The sequence below is a fragment of the Thalassophryne amazonica genome, chromosome 3 (genome assembly GCF_902500255.1).
Source record: "Thalassophryne amazonica chromosome 3, fThaAma1.1, whole genome shotgun sequence".
Taxonomy (NCBI): Eukaryota; Metazoa; Chordata; class Actinopteri; order Batrachoidiformes; family Batrachoididae; genus Thalassophryne; species Thalassophryne amazonica.
In genome coordinates, this window is record NC_047105.1 from 118,374,614 (window position 1) to 118,397,494 (window position 22,881).

Consider the following 22,881-nt stretch of genomic DNA (forward strand, 5'->3'; position numbering starts at 1 on the left):
AAATGTGCCATCCGATCGCAATGTATTTCCACAAAAAAACCCAAGCAGTCTGGACATGCACAGACAGTAACAGAGGTACAAATTAAAGTTCAATGCTCTGACACTCGCCAATTTGAGTTAAGTGGGACCGGAGTCATTTCTGTGATTAAACGTCAGACTGTTTGTTATCTTTTTCACACCATGCTCAGATTTGGCTGTGATTTGACACTTTTATGCTTTCGCTGCTTCATCTGCCATCATATTATAACAGTTTTTGCAGTGCGCATGCTGATTATAAATGGATCAGAAAAGTCAGCACATTTACAGCATGAAGCCTGTAACAGATGAAATTGTACAGCTTACCTTTGAATTGGAGGTGATGATTGTAGAAAGAAAAGCTTGTTGAGGGTCAAATTAGTCAATAATAAAGCATAATCCAGTGACGGAGATGGAGACACGCATGTCATTCCACGACATGGAATTAGAGTTGTGCAGCTGCATGAATCAGGCTTTAAATTAATTAAATAAGTCATCATAAATTGTAAATTTGATAGCTTAACTATTTTTATATTTATTTTGATAGCACCTGTACCTGGATCTGAGCTAACACCACTCTCTCAATTAAGGCACTCCAATGCCAATGCATCCTCACAACCTGACAGTCTTACTCTTTTTTCCTCTCTGGCTGGAGCGATTACAAGGGGATAAATACAACTTTCGCTTTATCTTTGATGGAAAATGCAGGGGCTAAACCAATCAAAAATGATCACCGACCCACGTATTTGGTTGTGTAGGTGCTTTGTGCAGCACGTGTGCAAACTTCTTCCGCTTTTCTCCTATCTGGCCAGAGCAATTACAAGGGGGAAAAAACAAAACAAAACACAACTTCCCCTTCATCATTGGTGGACAAACACATGACCTAAAACAAGCAAATCCCCAGCCCCACAGAGGTTGCTCATCATCCCACGTGGCATTGTTGCTGAGGAGATCAAACCAAAAAGCCACCAAAGACAGACTGAAGTGCCAGTGCTGCATCCAGGTGGACAACAGCAGGAATGACAAAGTGTCAGGCCTGTGACATGTCCAACATAAGATAGAGGTCTTGTGTTGGACAGGAATTGTTTTTTTCTGAGTGACACAAATAATTTGTGTGGCATTTTTTTTTTTTTTTTTTTTTGTAAAAGCATTTCCTACATTTACATGTAAATGCCATTGTTGTTTACTACATTTGTACATATGTTTTTGAAATTTAGAATTTATATTTGCATTGCAAGTTCTAAAAATGGTTTGTTAATATGCTTGCAGTTTTTTTCACATAAAAAAAAAAAAAAAAAAAAAAATGGCCAGTTATACCCTGGACCCCAGAGGGTTAATTTTATATCCTGTTGGAGAGGTTAGTTTTCACTCTGAGTTTAAAGGGTGTCATTTTAGAAATCGTTACATACAAAAAGCCTGTTTTTATTCTTTCTGCAATTTGATGTTATTCTAACATTCACATGTGAAATTTGTCAAGGGTTCACATATTTTTTCTTGCCACTTTATTTTCCTAAACATTTTGTCACCAACATTGAAACATTTTCACCAACACATTTAACACATCAATTTTTAAGGCAAAACTTTGTCTGCTAAAACTAAAGAAGCTCAGTCAGTGTTTCTGTTTTTTGAGAAATGTTTTTAAGGCTTTAGCTTTTTCTGCAGCTCAGCAGAACAGAAGGCATTCAGCAGGGCTTTGCGGTATTCCTTTGCTGTCTGCATTACTTTTCACAGAAAACCGTATTTTTCTACCACAGAATGAAATAGCCCTGTGGGCGTTCTACTGAGTGTTGCCTCTCTGTACTATATTCTCTTTGCTATGGTCATGTTCAAGGGCTGATCGATAAAGCTAGCATGTTCAATTCTTTAACCATCAATTTTCTGCATTATTTGAAATTGTTGCTGTGAAAATGCAATATTTTGTGCACCAACAAGCCATTCTGTGACACAAAACATGATTTAGAGTCTCATATGATGTATACCAACAGGACTTTGCGCTATTTAATTTGAGAATTGTCACTTGCAAGCCAAACATGCTGCAATGCTTAACATGCACACAGACAAAAATTGGTATAATTGATCTTTACATTTTTGAATATGCAAACAAAAAACAATTTTGATCTCAAAGAGCTACTCAAGTTAAGTGAATTCTAGGAATGTGGACTCTACATAAACCACAGCACGGACCCACCTTTGGTCCATAGCAACCACCCAAGCAGACAAGCCATCCATCCCCACTACTTGACAGTAAGTATTATAGTAGAAAATAATCAGAGTTGTTGGAGAGAGAAAACTAAGATAGAGAATGACAACAAACATGAGGCCAAGTTACCACTTAAGTAGGACACCACTAATCAATGCAGGTGTGCCACAGCCACGGGTGTAGTTAATCAGCTCTGCTGGCAGAGAAACACTGAAGGGATGGGGTGACAAACACACAGAGCCAAAACCAATTCCCCAAACTACAACAGATCCTCCCTCCCAAATGGGAGCCCCAGGCGACCCACCTGGCCTGTCCGGATGAGCATGATGGAATTCCTGGATGAGTCCAGAGTCCAAGGTGAGGGAGAAGAACACCCAGGGGCAGGACACCCAGGAGCACTCCTCCGGCCCATAATCCTCCCAGTCCACCAGATACTGGAAGCCCCAACCCCGACGGTGCATAACCAGGAGGCACCGTACAGTCCAGGTCATATGGCCATCCATGATCAGAGCATGACTAGGGGGCCGGACCAGCTGCAGGTGGGAGACATGGATGGCCAGATGGATCTGAAGCGACCTCAAAAGGCGTAGGTGGACTGCCACAGGATTAACTATCCTGTCCACTACAGAGGGTCCCATAAACCGCAGAGCAGTGCTCTGCCTGCAGTGGGATGTCTGCAAGGGATAGCCACACCTCCTCTCTGGGATGGTAAAGCAGGGCTGGAGTCCAATGGCAGTCTACATGGTGATGAGCCCATTCCCTGGATTCCAATATGGTGGAACTGGCAGTAGTCCAGACCCTGGCGCAGTAGACCCTGCACCAGCGCCGGAGGTGCACCTGGACAGAGGGCATGACCAATTTCTCTTCTTGGTCTGGGAATAATGGTGGTTGGAAGCCCAGGGAACACTCGAAAGGGAATAGTCTGGTGGCCCGAGTTATGAGTATACTCTATTCCAGGCAGATGGTCACTCCAAGGCACAGGGTCCTTGGCGGTGGTGCAGCGGACTGCAGACTCTAACTCCTGGTTGACCTATTCTGCCCGGCCATTGGACTGGGGGTGAAATCCAAAAGACAAACTGACTGGGGCCCCCAAGGCTGAACAAAACACCTTCCAGCCCTGGGATGTGAACTTGGGGCCACCTGACATTATGTCCAATGGGATGTCATGCAGACAGAAGATGTGGTGGACTAGGAGGTGAGACGACTTGCTTTGGGCACAAACAGAACAGGATAACACAAAAGCTCTGCAATCTGCAACCATGGAAGGCCACCAAAAATGACTCTTGACACTGTCTAAAGTCCAGTTGATTCCAAGATGACAGATAAGTTTTGATGAGTGACAGAACTGCAAAACCTGAGACAATGGGCAAAGGAACGAAGAGCCAACCTGGGGGTCAACCACGTGGGTCCTGATGTTGTCCCTAAGTGTCCAGGATACACTGAAATCCCAGGTGTCCTGGGTTCTGGGGTCAGTGTCCTGGAGAACTGTTGGTGTTTTTGGATCCAGGTCTGTAGGTGATGGAAAAGTTAAAACGTCCAAAAAACAGGGTCCACCTGGCTTCATTGGCATTGAATCTCACTGTATTCTTTATGTATGTGAGGTTTTTGTGATAAGTCCAAATGATGAATGGTATAGCAGACCACACCAACCAGTGACACCACTCTTCCAAGGCCTCCTTGCCAGCTAACAGTTCTTGGTTGCCAACATCATAATTTGTCTCAGCTGGGGACAGGTGGCGTAGCAAGAACGCACAAGCAAGTAAATGGATATCAACCCCACTCTGCAAAAAGACCACCCTAATCCTATTGGAGGCATCGACCTCCACAGTGAACTGGCGACCAGAGTCCAGCTGAATGAGTATGAGAACGGTGGTGTTACTCCTTTTGAGTTTTATCAAGGCTCAACATCATTCTTGCGTTTGAACAGACATTTATTTTGGCCAACATGCCTTCACATGCCCCAATATGGCTCCATAATGTCGTCAGAACTAAGACAGAGAAATATTAAAAAAACATAAATTAGCTCACAAAATACGGAGAACTTACACAAAATAAAACAGAAATTCAGATGAATAAAGCAGTACAATAGAAACCAACCAAAAAATTACCTCATTGGCCGCATTTACTCAAAAGGAATAAAGGTGACTTCACACAGCTTCCTCTCAATGCAAGACACCTCTTCTCCTTGTGTGGCTTCTAATGTGCACCAATTAACTATATCCCCTGAACGTGCAGAACAAAACATACGTTCCCCTTCTTCTTGAGGTGTTTTTATCCAAATGAATGAACTATATTTACATGAATTTACTTTAAAGGTGATAGAGGTTGAATGGGGCATTAATCCTTGTTCTGTGATGTGATATGTAGCCCCCAAAAATTGGTTGGGTCTGTAATGGCTCAGAACCTTCCTAAAAGGTTCTCTGAAACAGCTATGTTACTATGCTGGGTTTAGAATGCCTTGTTTGCCTTTAATGGCGTTGTTTCGGAGCTTATTTGGCAACCTCATTCTGAAATGCAAGTAGGTGGCGCTGATCGGTTGCCATTGTTTGACTGGCTGCCCTTGCTCTCACTGAAAAGAAAGCATTATTTATTTATTTTCATTGCTTTTATATTTTCTGTTGTGTTTCTATTCAGGTTTTTTTTTTGCCTCTTTCTCTAAAATTGTATATGATAATCATTAGATTATTAATATATAAACAAAAATAAATTTAAGAAATATTACAATTTGAAAACAAATGCACCCGAACATGATGACAGCTGAAATGCTAACTTTTAACATTGAAAATGCCATAGACATGCTAACGCGTTAGCATTGCTCCCGTTTTTAAGTTATAAAATACATCTATCAACTGTTTCAGAAGATCATAACAGGTCGGTTTAACATAGAAAAGGTAAATAATACTCACAGACGTATGCTCTTTAGGGTTTTAGCAGGAGAAAATTAAGCAAAAGAAAGAAAGAATAATCAAAGCATTGCTTCAATCTGCGAAGCATTGCTTTGATTAGTTCAAGGTTCAAAGCAAAGCCACGCTGCAGAAAAGTTGTTTACAGACCTGCTGCAGGGTCTGTAATCAATGCAGAAATGATCATTTTCCTGACAAACACCCCCCGAAACAACGGCCACTCTGAAGGACCGATAACATAATCGTTAAGCACAAAGCGATATAAATGTAGCGCAGAGCAAAGAAATAGTCAGCAGTTGTATGTACTGGGGATGCGGTTAAAAATGAATAAAAGCCAGTGATCGCATACATTGCTTTCCGTGGGAAGATCGTAATCTGCTAAAACAGCCTGGGAAAGCACACCTGTAGCTCGCCATTGCTTCTCTTCGAGTGTTACGAATCGGTGGGCACAACCTTATGAATAATTAATTTCGAAGGGGCGTGTGTGAAAGGGGATGGGTGTGGGGGGGCTATTGGTGAAAAAGTGACGTAAGTTTTCTCTCAAAAACAGACTGGCCTGTTTTCTAGGGGGCAATTCAAAAAAGGAGAAATACTTGAAACAGAGGTTCTGAAACTTGCTGGCACTTCGTGTGTATTCCCCACAGCGGGAAGACTTTGAACTAACACCAAAAACATGAAAAAGATGATTTTGATTCTCTATCCCCTTTAAATGATTACTTATTTATTCTTGAACCTTTTAAATGAAACAATACTATGTATCTATTGTCTTTTTACAAGAGTATTAAAAATAATGAATTACATATATGGCAGTTGCCTTTGACGGAAGCCACAGGTGGTGAATGGGTGCTTAAAGTGTGTTAAGGCCTGAGAGGCAACAGGTGTCCAACTAAAAGAACTGCCACTTTTCCTGCGTTCCCTGGAATGTGCTGAGACTTTTAAGAAGCATTTGAAGACTCTTCGCTATAATAAGGCTTTTCAGAACTGACCAATTGTTAACCCTGTCCTTTGTTTTATATATGTTTTATTATTTTTTTTATGGTATTTTAACCTGTGAAGTGCTTTGTGACCTATGTCTGTGAAAGGCGCTATATAAATAAAATTTACTTACTTACTTAAAAGGTGTCTTGGCAGATGTAAGTGTGGTGAGTGGTGAAGCTACCTGACTGTAGTTGCTTATGAATTTGTGGTAGAAGTTGGCAAACCCAAGCAAATGTTGCAGTTGTTTGAGAGTGGTGGGAGCCGGCCATTCTGCTACGGCACAGATTTTCACAGGGTCATGTTGGATCTGCCTTTGTGCTATAATGAATCCTAAGACCAAAACAGATGGTAACACATTCTGGACTACAGGCAGGCCAGTCTAGTACCTGCACTCTTTTACTACAAAGCCACGCTGTTTTAACACGTGCACGTCCCTGAAAAAGATCAATCAATCAATCAATCAATTTTTTTATATAGCGCCAAATCACAACAAACAGTTGCCCCAAGGCGCTTTATATTGTAAGGCAAGGCCATACAATAATGATGTAAAACCCCAACGGTCAAAACGACCCCCTGTGAGCAAGCACTTGGCTACAGTGGGAAGGAAAAACTCCCTTTTAACAGGAAGAAACCTCCAGCAGAACCAGGCTCAGGGAGGGGCAGTCTTCTGCTGGGACTGGTTGGGGCTGAGGGAGAGAACCAGGAAAAAGACATGCTGTGGAGGGGAGCAGAGATCGATCACTAATGATTAAATGCAGAGTGGTGCATACAGAGCAAAAAGAGAAAGAAACAGTGCATCATGGGAACCCCCCAGCAGTTTACGTCTATAGCAGCATAACTAAGGGATGGTTCAGGGTCACCTGATCCAGCCCTAACTATAAGCTTTAGCAAAAGGAAAGTTTTAAGCCTAATCTTAAAAGTAGAGAGGGTGTCTGTCTCCCTGATCTGAATTGGGAGCTGGTTCCACAGGAGAGGAGCCTGAAAGCTGAAGGCTCTGCCTCCCATTCTACTCTTACAAACCCTAGGAACTACAAGTAAGCCTGCAGTCTGAGAGCGAAGCGCTCTATTGGGGTGATATGGTACTACGAGGTCCCTAAGATAAGATGGGACCTGATTATTCAAAACCTTATAAGTAAGAAGAAGAATTTTAAATTCTATTCTAGAATTAACAGGAAGCCAATGAAGAGAGGCCAATATGGGTGAGATATGCTCTCTCCTTCTAGTCCCCGTCAGTACTCTAGCTGCAGCATTTTGAATTAACTGAAGGCTTTTTAGGGAACTTTTAGGACAACCTGATAATAATGAATTACAATAGTCCAGCCTAGAGGAAATAAATGCATGAATTAGTTTTTCAGCATCACTCTGAGACAAGACCTTTCTGATTTTAGAGATATTGCGTAAATGCAAAAAAGCAGTCCTACATATTTGTTTAATATGCGCTTTGAATGACATATCCTGATAAAAAATGACTCCAAGGTTTCTCACAGTATTACTAGAGGTCAGGGTAATGCCATCCAGAGTAAGGATCTGGTTAGACACCATGTTTCTAAGATTTGTGGGGCCAAGTACAATAACTTCAGTTTTATCTGAGTTGCTTGGATAGCAGCATGTGTTGCTCCAAAGTCCGGACGTACCTTTCAGGATTGTTGGTGCCATCACAGATGTGTAAGTTGCCCATGCCATGGGCACTAATGCACCCCATACCATCACAGATGCTGGCTTTTGAACTTTGTGCTGGTAACAATCCGGATTGTCTTTTTCCTCTTTTGTCTGGAGGACACGACATCCATGATTTCCAAAAACAATTTGAGATGTGGACTCGTCAGACCACAGCACACTTTTCCACTTTATGTCTGTCCGTTTCAAATGACCTCGGGCCCAGAGAAGGCGGCAGCATTTCTAGATTTTGTTTATGTATGGCTTTCGCTTTGCATGGTAGAGTTTTAACTTGCACTTATAGATGTAGCGACGAACTGTGTTAACTGACAATGGTTTTCTGAAGTGTTCCTGAGCCCACGCGGTAAGTTCCTTTACACAATGATGTTGTTTTTTATTGCAGTGCCACCTGAGGGATCAAAGGTGACAGGCATTCAATGTTGTATTTTGGCCTTGCCGCTTATGTGTAGAAAGTTGAATCTGAATCCTTTGATTATATTATGGACTGTAGATGATGAAATCCCTAAATTTCTTGCAATTGAACATTGAGAAACATTGTTCTTAAACTGTTGGACTATTTTTTCGCACAGTTATTCACAAAGTGGTGATCCTCGCCCCATTTTTACTTGAGCTGAGCCTTTTGGGGATGCTCCTTTTATACCCAATCATGACACCCACCTGTTTCCAATTAACCTGTTCACCTGTGGAATGTTCCAAACAGGTGTTAGTTGAGCATTCATCAACATTCCCAGTCTTTTGTTGCCCCTGTCCCAGCTTTTTTGAAATGTGTTGCAGGCATCCATTTCAAAATGAGCAAATATTTGCACAAAAACAAAAAAGGGTGTCAGTTTGAATATTAAATATCTTGTCTTTGTGGTGTATTCAGTGGTGGGCACACTTCCGATAATCTGATAACAGATAATTGTCGAAGATAATGTTTTCAGTATCGGATTATCTTTGTAGATAACTTTAAAAACCCATTATCGGACCAATTATCTCCGATTAATTTTTATCCGATAACTTTTAAACCGATAAACAAAATAAACAAAGCTGAACAGCGACAAGCATTTTTAAAATTAGTTCAGCACCCACCTGTTAAAAGTTTTGTAAGAGACGCATAGTTATAACCTTTGAAAACAGAAGAGAAGTGTTTGTATAAAAAGCATCTCAATCCTCCACAAACAAAGGAAAAACAGCCCCAAAAGAAAAAAGAAAAAAAAAACATTTCCTTTAACACTATACCGATATGCTCGCAATATGACCTAAGTCATCCAGAGGCATACATTTTTAACTTATGGTTCAAATTTTAACCAAACTAATTTTGGACAAGTTATTTAAAATTACTGTCATGTCTGAAGTTTCATGAAGTAAAAATATCAGATATATGTTTTAGTTTTAAAGTAATGTGCTAATTTTTAAGGTTTTGTGAGCACATGCTCTGCCCCACAGTGCATTATGGGTAGGATGATGTAATATCAGTACGTCACGACAGGACAAATCAATTTCAGACACTCTGTTCAGGCTCCACGGACAACAGCGTTAAACTCTAGTGCCTAAAACTCTCTTGAATATATTATCTGCGTTTATAGACGTTGATTTTTTAATTCCATGCATTTTAAATGTGAGCAGACAGGGATTATCTAGAATTTGTTTTGAAAGCCTCTACTGCCATCTAGCATCTACTGGCCAGTAGTGTTCATGGCAGTGTCTGGGAACCAGTAGATTGCAGTGTTCTATTTATTTTGACCCCGGTTATGTCAGATGATTGTCAAATCAACTTTTTTGCTTTGCAAATGGCTTTTTTTTTACAAATGAAGTTTAAAAACAAAACAACTGCAAAATAATAATAATAATAATAATAATAATAATAACATTATTACAAGACAGCTCTGCAGTGTTTGCACAAACACAGTGCGAATGGTTGGATGCTGCTTGTAGCTTTCAGCAGCAGGATAACCCCACGACGGCCGACCACAATAATATATCAAACAGGTTTGATTCTCATTCGACCATACGATCGGCGATCAGGAGGTGGTCGTCAGATGTTGACCGCAGCTTGATACTCCATGAACACTACATGATGCAGGATGCACGATTAACCTGAAACTTGGTCCAAAAAATTCCTGCATGAAAAATCATCTCGCACACTGTAAAGCACATTTTACAACATCAAATGAATGTTGTAAAGAGAGAATGTGGAGAGAATGGGCCTCATGTATCAATGTTGCGCACTTGTGGCGTAAATTTACGGCGTAAACTTGAAATACACCAAAGTCGCTGTGACATGTATCAAGCAGTGCGCACCTGCCCATTTTTGGCGTACGCCTGATGTGATCTTGATAAATGTGGTGGGTGGAAATGATCGTAATTATAATAAACACGCCCATAAATATTCAGACTCCGCTTCAGACACACCCTCATTTTACGACATGGAAGCCGGGAAGACGGCAATGAAAAAGAACTCCACCAATCACGACGCGTGCCAATAGAGCGTCAAAAGCGGCTGTCGTATCAATTGTTTTGTAGTATATAATCAATAAAGTGTTACAGTGGTCCCTCATTAATCGCTGGAGTTACGGTCTAAAAAATAGCCCGTAATACGCGAAACCGCGTCGTAGTCAGCGTTATTTTTTACAATTATTATAGATGTTTCAAAGCTGTAAAACCCCTCACTACACAGTTTATACACTTTCTCAATCAGGCATGAACATTTTCTCACTTTACTCTCGTGTGTAAACACTCTCAAAGTTCAAACCTTAGTAGGAAAATAATACCAAACTGTTTTCAGGCCCAAACATTTGTTTGAGAAATAAAAATAGAACGTTTTCCTATAAATAATTATGATGGCATTTAGAACTAACGAATTAATTTTAACGATCAACGAACGAGGTCGGACACATAAGAAATTATTAATAGTGACTCACCAGTATTTCACAGATCGGGCCTCTGCGTCCTGACGCCGTGCCTTTTCCCACTCACATCTCGCTGCTGCAGGTGTTTGTTTCCGTGTGACAAACACAGTTATGAGTAGTTGTTGGCGCTCTTTTTTGTTCTGGGCAACAAGATTCTTACAAACACAGAACACTGTAAAAAAAAAAGGCATGCAAAATTGGACTAAATACTCCGCGAGACTCGGAGGCCACGACAGGTGAACGGCGTTATAGTGAGGGACCGCTGTATTCTCTTTTCACATGTCAATAATTCTTGACATGTGGATATTTGCTCGCTCAATTAATAAGACACGCCTAATCTGTCAGATTTCTTTATTTTTTAAAATGTATTTCTGTATTTATTTTATTGTGACAACCGAATGGAGACGACAAAACCTGGTTGCAGCACGGGCGAATTAAGGGAATGACGAAACTACAGTTGTTATTATCAATTTCATTGTCTAAAACGATCACACCACATGAAGTTAAGCTCAGCGCTGCTCTGGCTCCAGGCTCAAAGTCTGGAGAAAAAGGCGAGCAGCGCTTTCCTTCCTGTCAGTGCTGTAGCCACGGATCGTGCTCCATAACAATCCCGCAACAGCGGGATTTGTATTGATTATTATGTAGTATAATCAGGAAAGTGTTATTTATGTAACATATGCATTGATTTGTATAATGGCACTGTTTATCATGTTGATCATCTTCATTTTTATGTGGATTCCAGCGCTGGTTCATTTGGTGTATAATTTACGCCACCTCTCGACCTGGTGTATTTTTTCAGCGCAGCGTACGCCAACGACCACATTGATAAATGCCAAGTAGCGCAGCCGTTTTGGCATACACCCCATATACACTCAAATATCACCGTACGCAACGTTGGTACATGAGGCCCAATGTGCGCAAACATGCGCACATTCTCTCCACATGCAAAAAAATTTGCGATGACACTTCCAGGGCTCCGTAAAAATGCCTGTTTTTATAAATAAAAAAAATGGAATATTTTACAAAAGCACATTTAAACACCAACACACGACAGACGTCACATTAACGTGCTGGTTTACATAATGAATGACTGAACCAATCAGTGTTTAGCAGAGGCACGTTTACCCAGAATCTTTTGCGATCTGTCTCTTTGTTACAAAACGTCAGAATTAGTGCATTATTCAACATAAAAAGATATATGTTATATTTTAACTTTGTACAAATGACAGAATTGACATTAATGGAGTTATTCTATCGGTATTAATGTTATTTATAAATCAACACCATAACTCAATATGACTTTATTTTTCAAGACCTCTGCATGACCGGAGCTTTGTCATTGATAGAGAGCTGGCTTTACGGCTGCTCTCAGGGTGCCTCTGTGTTGGGAGGGCTGTAATAAACAAGAGCTTCCAGCAAGGGCCGAATGCTAAAAGAAAAATTGTGGTCTCATTGTTTGGGTCTCAGGGTGCCTCTGTGCTCGGAGCGCTGTAGTAAACAAGAGCTTCCAGCAGGGGCAGACTGTTGAAAGAAAAAAGTGTGGTCTTATTGTTTGGGTCTGTTGTTATTTTTAATATTATTAGAAGCTATTAAATTTGTTTTGCTAGTAGTTCTAAATGTGCCAGAGATAATATTGGAATTTATCTGTTATCGGTTATCTGTAACTTCTGATACATTTTTGGGTGGTTTATTGTTTTATCTTTATCGAAGATAACTTTTCAGTTATCTGATTATCTGTTATCGAAGTTAATTTTTTGGTTATCTGTGCCCACCACTGGGTGTATTCAACCCAGTTGAATACACCCAATATGTTGAAGAGGATTTGCAAATCATTGTATTCTGTATTTATTTACATTTCACACAGCGTCCCAACTTCATTGGAATTGGGGTTGTATATTTCCTCATGGTGGTTACCAAATGTGATGAGATGGAGAGGAACTATTCGGTGCCTGATGGAAGAGAGGGCAGATTTATCTTGAGCCTGAACCCCTAGTCAATAAAACTGGCTTCTGCTCCAGAGTCAACTAAGGTGGAGGCAGAAAAACGGTTCTGTAGAAACTGGATGGTGGCCAGGACTTTGGTCTCGGATGGAAACACATCTGTGGTGCATTTTCCGCTCACTGGCCACCCGGACACAGATAGTGAGTGATGTCTTTTTACCAAACAGGGCAATCAAGTCGGATGTGCCCCTTGAGGTCACAATAAATATGCTTCCCACCCTCGAGGCAGTGTGCCACTCCTGAGAGGAGAGCCAATGTGCATTGGGCTATCAGCAGTGGGTGCGACAGGACTGGAATGTGCCGGCCTGGTGGAGGCAACTTGCATGGATGGAGAGAGGTAGGTTCAAGATGGCTCACCCCTCTGGGCTTCCTGCCTACTTTACTCCTGCAAGTGGTTGTCAAGGTGGATTTAAGGCACAGTTAATTCATGCAGTGACTGTGGTTCATCCCTGGCCACCAGCTCATCACAGAGTCTCTCTGAGAGGCTGTTTCTGAAGGGTGTATGTAATGCTGTGGCATCCCACCAGGCCTCCACAGCTAGGATGCTGAAGTCCACTGAGAACTCAGCCACTCTTCGCACACTCTGGCAGATCCGAAACAGTTGTTTGGGTGCAGTTTGTCCCCTGATCGGGTGATCGAACACCTTATGGAATTCCCTGCATAATTCATCACAGGAGGCTAAGATCGGGGACTGGCCCTTCCACAGAGCAGTGATCCATGTCAGCACCTCCCCTTGGATTAAACTTGTGAGGTATTGTGTCTGGTGTTGAATTTTGAGGGTCGCTGGGAAAGACTATGTCGCAATCTTGTAAGAAGGAAGAACAGGTGACAATTCTGCTTGACAAGCGTTTGCAGACTAATGAATCAGATCGTGGTGTAACTGATGAGCTCGTGGTAGCTGTCTGTGGGGTGCTGGATGCGCTGCTAGTGCTAGTTGTGGGGAAAGCCTTGGCAAGTTATTTTCTGTGTATGTGGTAAATTGTGTGCATAACTGGATTACCTGAGTGGTAAACTGTTGGTTATTATTGTGAAATTTGGAGATCTGCTTCTGCTGTTGATTGAGCAAGCTTCCCTGGGAGGAGAGTGCATGGTGGATTAGGTCTGCCCCAGCTGAGTCCATGTTTGGCCATATTTTTCTGTTATGACACACCAAGAACTGGAAACAGACTCAAATGCAATGAGCCAGGTTTGTGAAAAAGCCAAAGGTGCATGATGGAATTAATTAAAAATGTGCTGATGCACTGGATGAGGTGGAGATCAGGAGGTGAAGTTACTGGAGGATGGGTCACAGGTGCAGGATGCCAGATGAGCCAGTGGAGTGGGTGGTGATGCGGGACAATTAGACAAAGACACAAGGAATGAGTAACCACAGAATAATCCGAGACGTGGAGAGAAAAACTAAGATAGAGAATAACCACAAACATGAACCAGGTTACCACTTCCGTAGTGGTATCTAGGGGCATCCTAGGTGCCGCTAATTAATGCAGGTGTGCCACAGCCACAGGTGTAGTTAATCAGATCCAAAGGCAGAGAAACACAGAAGCGAGGGGAAGACAAACACAGAGCCCAAACCAATTCCTCAGACCACAACAGTGGTCAGGCATAAAGAGATTCCACCATAGACCACCAAAAACCTGGCCTGAAGTTGAGCGCAAAATTGTTCTGATATTTATATAGCACAATATTAGATTTGCATTACTTAAGCAGGTTTATAATGCATGTACACTCTGCTTCCCTATACAACAATAGTTAACAATAGTTAATTGAAAATAACACTACAACTAAATCAAAGTTAACACAAATAGGAATATACACCACAAGACATCCCCTTCTTTCTTCACCTCAGGGTTCTTGGGGGCTGCTGTCCACTCCTGCCCTTTGACATGTTGGCACAGATCCATTAACTGATCAGAAAACCATCCATGTGGGTTTAATTTCTTAATAGCAGTGTGCCAGGTACCAGTGCACTGCAACTCTTAAAGGAGATACAGTAAGTCACACTGATTTACATCATTTTGCACCCAAAACCCGAGTAACTGACAAAATTCTCTTGCTCCTGGACCTCTCGGCCGCCTTTGACACTGTAGACCATACCATCCTTCTTCACCGACTCCAGCATTTCATTGGTCTTTCAGATACAGCACTCCAGTGGTTTTGGTCCTACCTGACTGATAGAGCTGAGTATGTGGCCCTAGGGGAAGCCAGGTCGAGGCCCCACATTGCAACCTGTGGGGTCCCCAGGGGTCGGTCCTTGGACCAACCTTATTTTCCATCTATATGCTCCCCTTGGGCCACATCATCAGCAGGCATGGAATATCCTTCCATTGCTATGCTAATGATACTCAGCTCTATGTCAGATTAGACCACACTTCCTCATTTTCCATTCACACTCTCACTGCATGCCTGGAGGATGAATGACAATTTTCTCCAGCTAAACAGCACAAAAACTGAAGCCATTCTCATTGGCACTCCACATCAACTGAAATCATCCCCCCTCAAAGTATTTTCATTTTCTGGCCTCAACATTCCATTATCAACATCTGTTACAAACTTGGGAGTCCGTTTTGACCCCAACCTTTCATTTGACATCCATATCCAGCATATCTGTAAGACAGGATTCTTTCATCTTAGGAACATTTCCAAACTCTGCCCCTCCTTGTCCTTGTCTGATGCTGAGAGGCTGGTCCACGCCTTTGTCTCCTCCAGGCTGGACTATTGTAATGCACTCCTCATCGGGATCTCTGGCAGAAATTTACATCTCCAGGCCATTCAAAACTGTGCTGCCAGGATCCTGATGGGGGTGCCAAAAACTCAACACGTTACTCCCATCCTCAACAAACTCCATTGGCTTCCTGTTAGGTTCAGGGTGGAATACAAGTTCTGCCTCCTGACCTATCAGTGTGTCTATGGCGGTGCACCAGTGTACCTCAAAGAACTTCTGTCCGCCCTTGAGATGCCTCCGCTGAAACAACAGTCACCTCCTCCAGGTCCCCAAAACCAAGCTCCTCACAATGGGCGACAGAGCCTTTCAGGCAGCAGCACCACGCCTGTGGAATGCCCTGCCCATCCACCTGAGGGCGCCACAGTCAGTGGACTCTTTTAAATCAAATCTTAAAATGTTTTTATTTCAGAAAGCTTATGAATTATAGTTGCTAATTTTAACTGATTTTTAATTGATCTTGTTTTATTTTTATTGTTGTTGATTGTTGTTTTATGCTTTTTGTTTAACCTTTGTGGCACTTTGAGATTTGTTTACAGATGTAAAGTGCAATATAAATAAAATGTATTATTATTATTATTATTATTAAAATGCATCCCTTTTTCATGCTTCAACCTAATTGCATCTCAGACTGTCCCACTGACCATCAAGATAGTGCTGTTATTTTCCTTGCGATTATGATGCATCATTTGGTAGCTTTATTTAGCTGATCGCCAAATTGAGACTCCTTGGCTTCTCAGACCAGCTTTGCCACAAGCTATAATGTTGTGACACTGGTCAAAAGATGCAACTCTGCAGAACTACTGAAGAACAAAGAGGACTTAAGTGCTGATGCTTTGTCAAATAGAGGTTTGCTTGGTGTTTTCCTCCACTGTGTCTGCACATCCTTCAGGAACTGAAGAAGCAAGAGGGTGCACATTCTTGATTGTGCAGTTCCCACCCCCATTCCTTGATCTGCTCCTCGAGGAAAAGGAGATATAGGCCACGAACACATGGAAGTGGTTGTTTCCTGCGCTTGTGCACATGTGAATTGTTTGGATGTAAATCCTTCTGCATTAGTCAAATGCCGCCACCCCTTGCCTCTCCAAGGTGTGATAAGCTGCAAAAATTAATCAGATTGTAGCCTCCGTTTTTTTTTTAATAAACACAGGCCTCATTATGTGGTAGGAGCTGGGCAGCATCAATAATTAAACCCGTATATTTACTACTGAAGCTTAGAAATATCTTTCCCTTTGGAATTCATTGATGTGAAACTAATGGAGAGAGCAATAAAAGGGAGGAGCGTTGCAGCAAAAAGCGATCTTGATGGGCCACATACTCAAGTTGCAAAGGTTAATAGAATTCTGTCAGTGTGATATTGTCAGTCAGTGTTTAATTCTCTCACATGCACAATGTTGTTTAATTTTCTTCTTTGGAGAAAATAATACTCCAGTTTCTACTCATAATCAGTGTACAACAACTTTATTAACCTGGAGGAGATGATGATGCCCTCTCAGTTTGCAAGAGACTCTGCTGTAGATGTGGCACAGAGGATGGTATAACGTGCTGTGCTAATGTTTGTGACTCCTTGAGGTTTTACAGTTTTTTTACATTAACCTCTTTATATTAAAATTTATCAAATGATACCCTTTTAACTATGTGAACAAATTTTTGCATGTCTTAAATTGAGTAATACCAAAAAAATGTCATTCATAAGTATGTGCCCCTGTTAGTATAACAACTAAATGATCACCAGTAGTCTTGAGGCACATCAGGGGACAGACACATGAACATTTCCAAGTCACTGAATATGTCTCGGACTTCATTTACATCAATTACTGAAAAATAAAATCAGTATGGTTCTGTATGACATATCTGCCCGCAGGCAGTTCTCACAAACTGAGTGACCGTGCAATACGAAGACAAGAGAGGGAAGCCACCAAGACACTCATGACAACTCTGAAGGAGTTATAGCTATCTCTGACTTTACTAGTCTCATCATTTTAGCAAAATAAATGTTGATTACAGTGTAATAAAAGAGAAAAGAGAACCTGGGCTAATATCAGAAGAAACCAGATTCTTAAGAGCCAATGATTTGAGCAACAGTCATGACTCAGGCACAGCTTCAACAGTTATATTGACACGAGGTGAACAATATGAATGGACAGTCTGTAAAAAATAAATAAATAAATAAATAATAACGCAATGCTAAATAACACAATGCTAAAATACACTACTTATGTATTTTGGGTAAAGGATGAATACTGCGAAAACAGGAAGTTGATATTTTTAGAGAAGTTAGCAATTTATCTAACAAATAAACAATGGATGCTGTGCTGCAATGCACCATGGGAGTTCGGGGTTTTGAGGTTATAAATGTTGTTATTGTGGGTTTGTTAGTGTAACATTGTTGTTAGTGTTTTTAATGTCTTCAGCCACTGTCTTTGTCAAATCTAACCACATGCTTACAGCAGCTCTACATGCTTGCTTGTGTGGATGCATGAAACTTCAATCAGGGACAAACAGAGCACAGCTAATATTTGCTGCTTGGCATGCTTATGTATTTTGGGTCAAGGATGAACGGCGCCAAAATGGAATGCTAATTGGACTAGTAGTTTTGGAGATGCTACAAATATTAGCTAACGTTGCTAATTACAGTTTGGGCTCTCATGCTTTTCCCACAGGGGGCAGTAAATCATCTTTATGTTAAAAGCATTTAACCCATATAGGGTCTTCATTTTTGTTGTTGCTGTTGTTGTTACACAGGGAGTCTTGCTGGGTCTGGTGGAACCATTGCATTTTGCGGCTTTTAATTCAACATAATCACATTTTTTTTCTTAACGTACTCTGCAGATGCTTACTTGATCCTAATTGCAAGTAATATAAACAACACATATGATAAATAATCTTCATTTTACCTTTGTTAAATCACATTTATGAATAGAACTCCTTTTTGCTTATTTTTTAAATTAAAATGTATGAAAATAAGGAAACGCATCATAAAACAGGCATAACTGGAAAATAATTAAATGTACAAATGAAGCAAATTTTTTCAAAACTGTAGTGGATTATTTATTTGACTTTCATTAGAAATTTAACCAACTCAGGTCAGTTTACACATAACACCTGTCTGAATAACACACAGCCAGTCTGCTCTGTGTAAGCCTGATCCCATCAGATCTCAGAAGCTAAGCAGTGCAGGACCTGGTTAGTACTTGAATGGGAGACCTCTTTGGAACACCAGTGGCTGTTTGTGTTTCTTCAGGTAAACTGGAGTTGTGTCAGGAAGGGCACCTAGTGTAAAACCTGTGCCAAATACCAATGCAGATCTGGCTGTATCCACTCTGGCGATTGTGAGCCAAAAAATGGGAGCACCTGAAAGTACAACAACCTGTCTGAACAAAACATTAACTTAATTGAACTCGGCCATTTTCATACCAGTCTATACCACACATGAGGGGCAGAGTTTCACTGTGTGTTTATTACATATGTACTTCTTGCACTGGGTGTTCAGACGTTTTTCTGTCCATCTTGGGTCCACACACTTCACAGACTAGTCCTGGCTGCTGAAGAGATCGTCCTGAGGCTCTTTTCACGCTTCAGAGCAGGCTGATGCTCATCCTCCTCTACAAACTCAGTGTCAAATTGAGTGTCAGACTCAGAATTTTTAGAAATGTGATCCTCACATTCTGAAACTTCTCGCTCTGCATGTCTCTTCCAGTATCAGCTGTAAGGCAGCCTGAAAAGAGAATCGCTTTGCCATCTGGATCAGTTGTGGTATGAAACCATGCTGACATAGCTACAGTGGCTTGCAAAGGTATTCAGCCCCTTGGTATTTCATGCATTTTAATTTGCTTATGGCATTTCAAATACAAAAAGTAAATCAGGCTTCTCAATATAAAAAATTCTAAAATTTTCTTCCTTAGACTCAAACTGAAAGTAATTCTCTACAATTTGATATAAATTAATTAAAAATGTAAAAGCCAAGATGATGGGTTGCATAAGTAATCAGCCCCTTTGGTATAATACCTGTAAATAATCAGTTTAATTGCCAGTTTTCTTCAGACAAATCAGGGGATGGATATATGAACATTTCCAAGTCACTGAATATGTCGTGATCTTTATTTACATCAGTTATGAAGAAATGAATACAGTATGGTACTCCATGGTAAATCTGTGTGGAGTAGACAGTTCTCAAAAACTGAGTGACTGTGCAAGAAGGAGAAGAGTGAGGAAAGTCACCCAGACAACTCAGAAGAAGGGACAGTCTTCTGTGGCTGTGATTGGAGAAATTGTGCATAGTGCATGTTTTGCATTTTGTATCCCCAGTTATACAGCTTCATGATGAAGTGGTCTAGAGGAGGGTTTTATTAAAAAGAAGGCATCAAAGTTCTGCTACAATTTGCCAGAAGGTACATCTGAGATGCAAGTCAAGATTTAATATTTTGATGAAAGAAAACCCTCCTCTGTACCACTTCCTCAGAGTCACCACAATGACCCCTACACTCAGAAATAAAACATTTTTTTCTACCCTCAGAGATAACACACCATAGTGTGATTACCCCCTACAGTCGGAATTACTTTTTGTTGTGACTCCTACATAACTCAGAAACCCGCAGGCCTCCTACAAAGGGCACAAACTCAGTTAAAATAAAGTCTTTTTTTTTAACCTACAATACCTGTTGTCAACTGATCAATTTTAATTTCCACAACAAAAGAACAACCTTCCTCACCGGTGCTGTGTTGTTGACACAACACCCACGGTTTGTGGAAATGCTGCACTGGTGTTTGGGAACCCAAACCGGTCGGTCCTCCTTCCTTCAAAGCCGGGTATGAGGCAAACCCCTACCTACCAGGTCTATTTGGCCATCCTCCCGGTTTGGTCCAACGGTCCAGAGAGCATCCCACTTCTTACACCCAAATTGCGGAGGCAAAAAAAAGGACTTTTGACTGTCTGAGGCTGTTTGTGGAAAACAAGTCAAGAAATTGGCAGATTAAAATAACAGGCTTTTAATTTGAGGCTTCAAAGATAAACGCAAAGTCAAAAACACAACAGTAGGAGGCGGCACAGCAAGCAGTCATGTACACATGAAAATGTGTACATGACAACTTTCCCATGAAAACTCTTGTGGAATAATGAATGTTATCACAATTTCTAGGGAAGGAAAAGTGAGGACACCGGGCAGAGACTGTATGATTTTCCAGCTGCAAGGTTACATGGAGACATTTTTAATACAGGGTGTAAAAGTATTAGGCAGGCTTTCTGTAAAGCACAAATGAATAATTTTGACACTACAGAGGACTTAGAAAGGTTCATTCAGAGATGAACTAAGGCCAGGTACCATATAGGCAATGCTCAGTTTCTGGCGAGTGTGAAGAGCAAACGTGTTGCAGGCATCCATTTCAAAATGAGAAAATATTTGCACAAAAACAATAAAGTTTATCAGTTTGAACATTAAATATCTTGTCTTTGTGATGTATTGAGTTGAATATAGGTTGAAGAGGATTTGCAAATCATTGTATTCTGTTCTTATTTACATTTTACACAATGTCCCAACTTCATTGGAATTGGGGTTGTACTCAAAATGATGTTAATCAGTTAAATCACCTGGTGGAGTGGGTGGTTGCAAAGAAAACCTGCACCCTCTTTGCCATTCCTGGAATTAGTTTGAAACCTCTGAATTAGACCCTGAACAATCATTGATTGTTACAAAGGGCATTCCCAACACTCAGTCCGTGGAGCCAGGCACTGATGATCAAGATAGCTCTAGCTTGTTAAACTTAATAAATTTACTTATAGAATCATAGTATACAGATAATTGGATACAAAGCAAGTGAGGATGATGAGGAGAATATTACTAGAGGGGTAATTATAATTAGAGCCATATGTGAGAAGTAGGTTCAGGTATCAGGCATCAGACTATCTTGTCTCGCCTTTGTTAAAAATTTTAAGTAATACCCCAAGCCACCGTATTTACACAGTCTGAGACACAATCTCGCCTGTATTGCAATAGAAAGATTTGGATTGCTGCATTATATAAACAACACCTGGTTTTGAGCACACAGCAGACTGTTATATAACTCTGAGTGCATCGTACTGATCCATCAGTAGGAAGCACAGAGGTAGGGAGTTTTGTCGATGGGATTTGTGCTGTCATAAAAAGGGCCCTTGCACTCATGATCTTAGTGCTGTGTGTTCAGCCACAGATGATACAGATTGTATTTTTTTCTGTCGGCGCTTGGTTTTGGACTGAGCCCTGATCAATGCTGCGCAAGTGACAGTGGAGCACCAGTGCAAGACCGTGTTTCCGGATCAACTGACCTTAGTGTCCTGAGGTTTAATAAGGGAAGGATGGATGCATTATTGACTCCAAACCAATGCAATCCCCAAAGTCTGCACGCTCCCTCAGGAAAGCAAATGCAGATGATTATGTGCAGTCAGTGAGGCTGCACAGAGAAATGAGGTGCTATTATACCGATGCTTTGATAACACAACATGTATTCTATTCGACTGGGTTCAGGTTCACAGCGCCTGAGACAGATGTGGTTTCAACAGAATTTTGTCACATCATCCACAACATTAATCAACTTTTATTTTATTTGAGACAGATAACAGTGGGAAGCGTCATTTGCACTCACCTTAAATTATTGCCATGAAGCCATAGAGCAGTGGTGTCCAAATGCAAAGTATTCCAGAAAGGGCCAAGAAGGGCCAGGTTTTCTTTGCAGCCACTGACTCCAGCACGTGATTTCTCTCATGAACTTGTCCCATCTGCTCAAGGTGATGTTAATCACTACATCAAGCAACAATGGGAAAGAATTCCACCTACAAAGCTTCAACAATTAGTGTCCTCAGTTCCCAAACACATATTGAGTGTTGTTAAAAGGAAAGATGATGTAACACAGTGGTAAACATACCACTGTCCCTTTTTTGAAATGTGTTGCTGGCATCTATTTCAAAATGAGCAAATATTTGCACCAAAACAATAAAGTTTATCAGTTTGAACATTAAATATGTTGTCGTTGTGGTGTATTCAATTGAATATAGGTTGAAGAGGATTTGCAAATCATTGAATTCAGTTTTTATTTACATTTCACACAACGTCCCAACTTCATTGGAACTGGGGTTGTAAATGATCAAGGTGTGACAGGGCCCTTAGTCCTGGTTTTTGGTTTTCTCATGTGCAAATGCTTTCTGGTGAATGAAGATGCCAAACTACATCAGATCACATCTGATTCTTTGATTTCTGCAAGTAGTTATGTTATTTAGAGGGTGTAGGCACAGGGTGTAAAACAAAAACAAACAAACAAACAAAATGCTGGACTGGAATTAGAAATAAAACTTGTGCTGGACTTCATATATTCATTCCCTGACTTGTCTAAAGAAACCTGTCTGAAAAGTGTTAATTTATATTGACAGTAATATTTTGTCCAGTTGCTTGCTTCAGAAAACAGAGGAGCATCTTGTTTAATTTAAACTCCATTGTGATGGTTATACAGATGGTGATGGTTATACAAC

The 22,881-nt window shown here is 40.9% G+C and overlaps 1 protein-coding gene, 1 long non-coding RNA gene and 1 pseudogene across 2 annotated transcripts in view; all 3 read left to right on the forward strand.

Moving 5' to 3' along the window:
- iqsec1b (IQ motif and Sec7 domain ArfGEF 1b) overlaps positions 1–22,881 on the forward strand; it is a 741,654-nt gene that overhangs the window by 207,289 nt on the left and 511,484 nt on the right.
- Positions 1,788–15,770, forward strand: LOC117507501. Its single transcript, XR_004559728.1, has 3 exons — positions 1,788–1,799; positions 4,735–4,737; positions 15,639–15,770. It is a non-coding gene; the product is annotated as an uncharacterized LOC117507501 (long non-coding RNA).
- On the forward strand, positions 18,500–18,618 carry LOC117508052 (annotated as a pseudogene).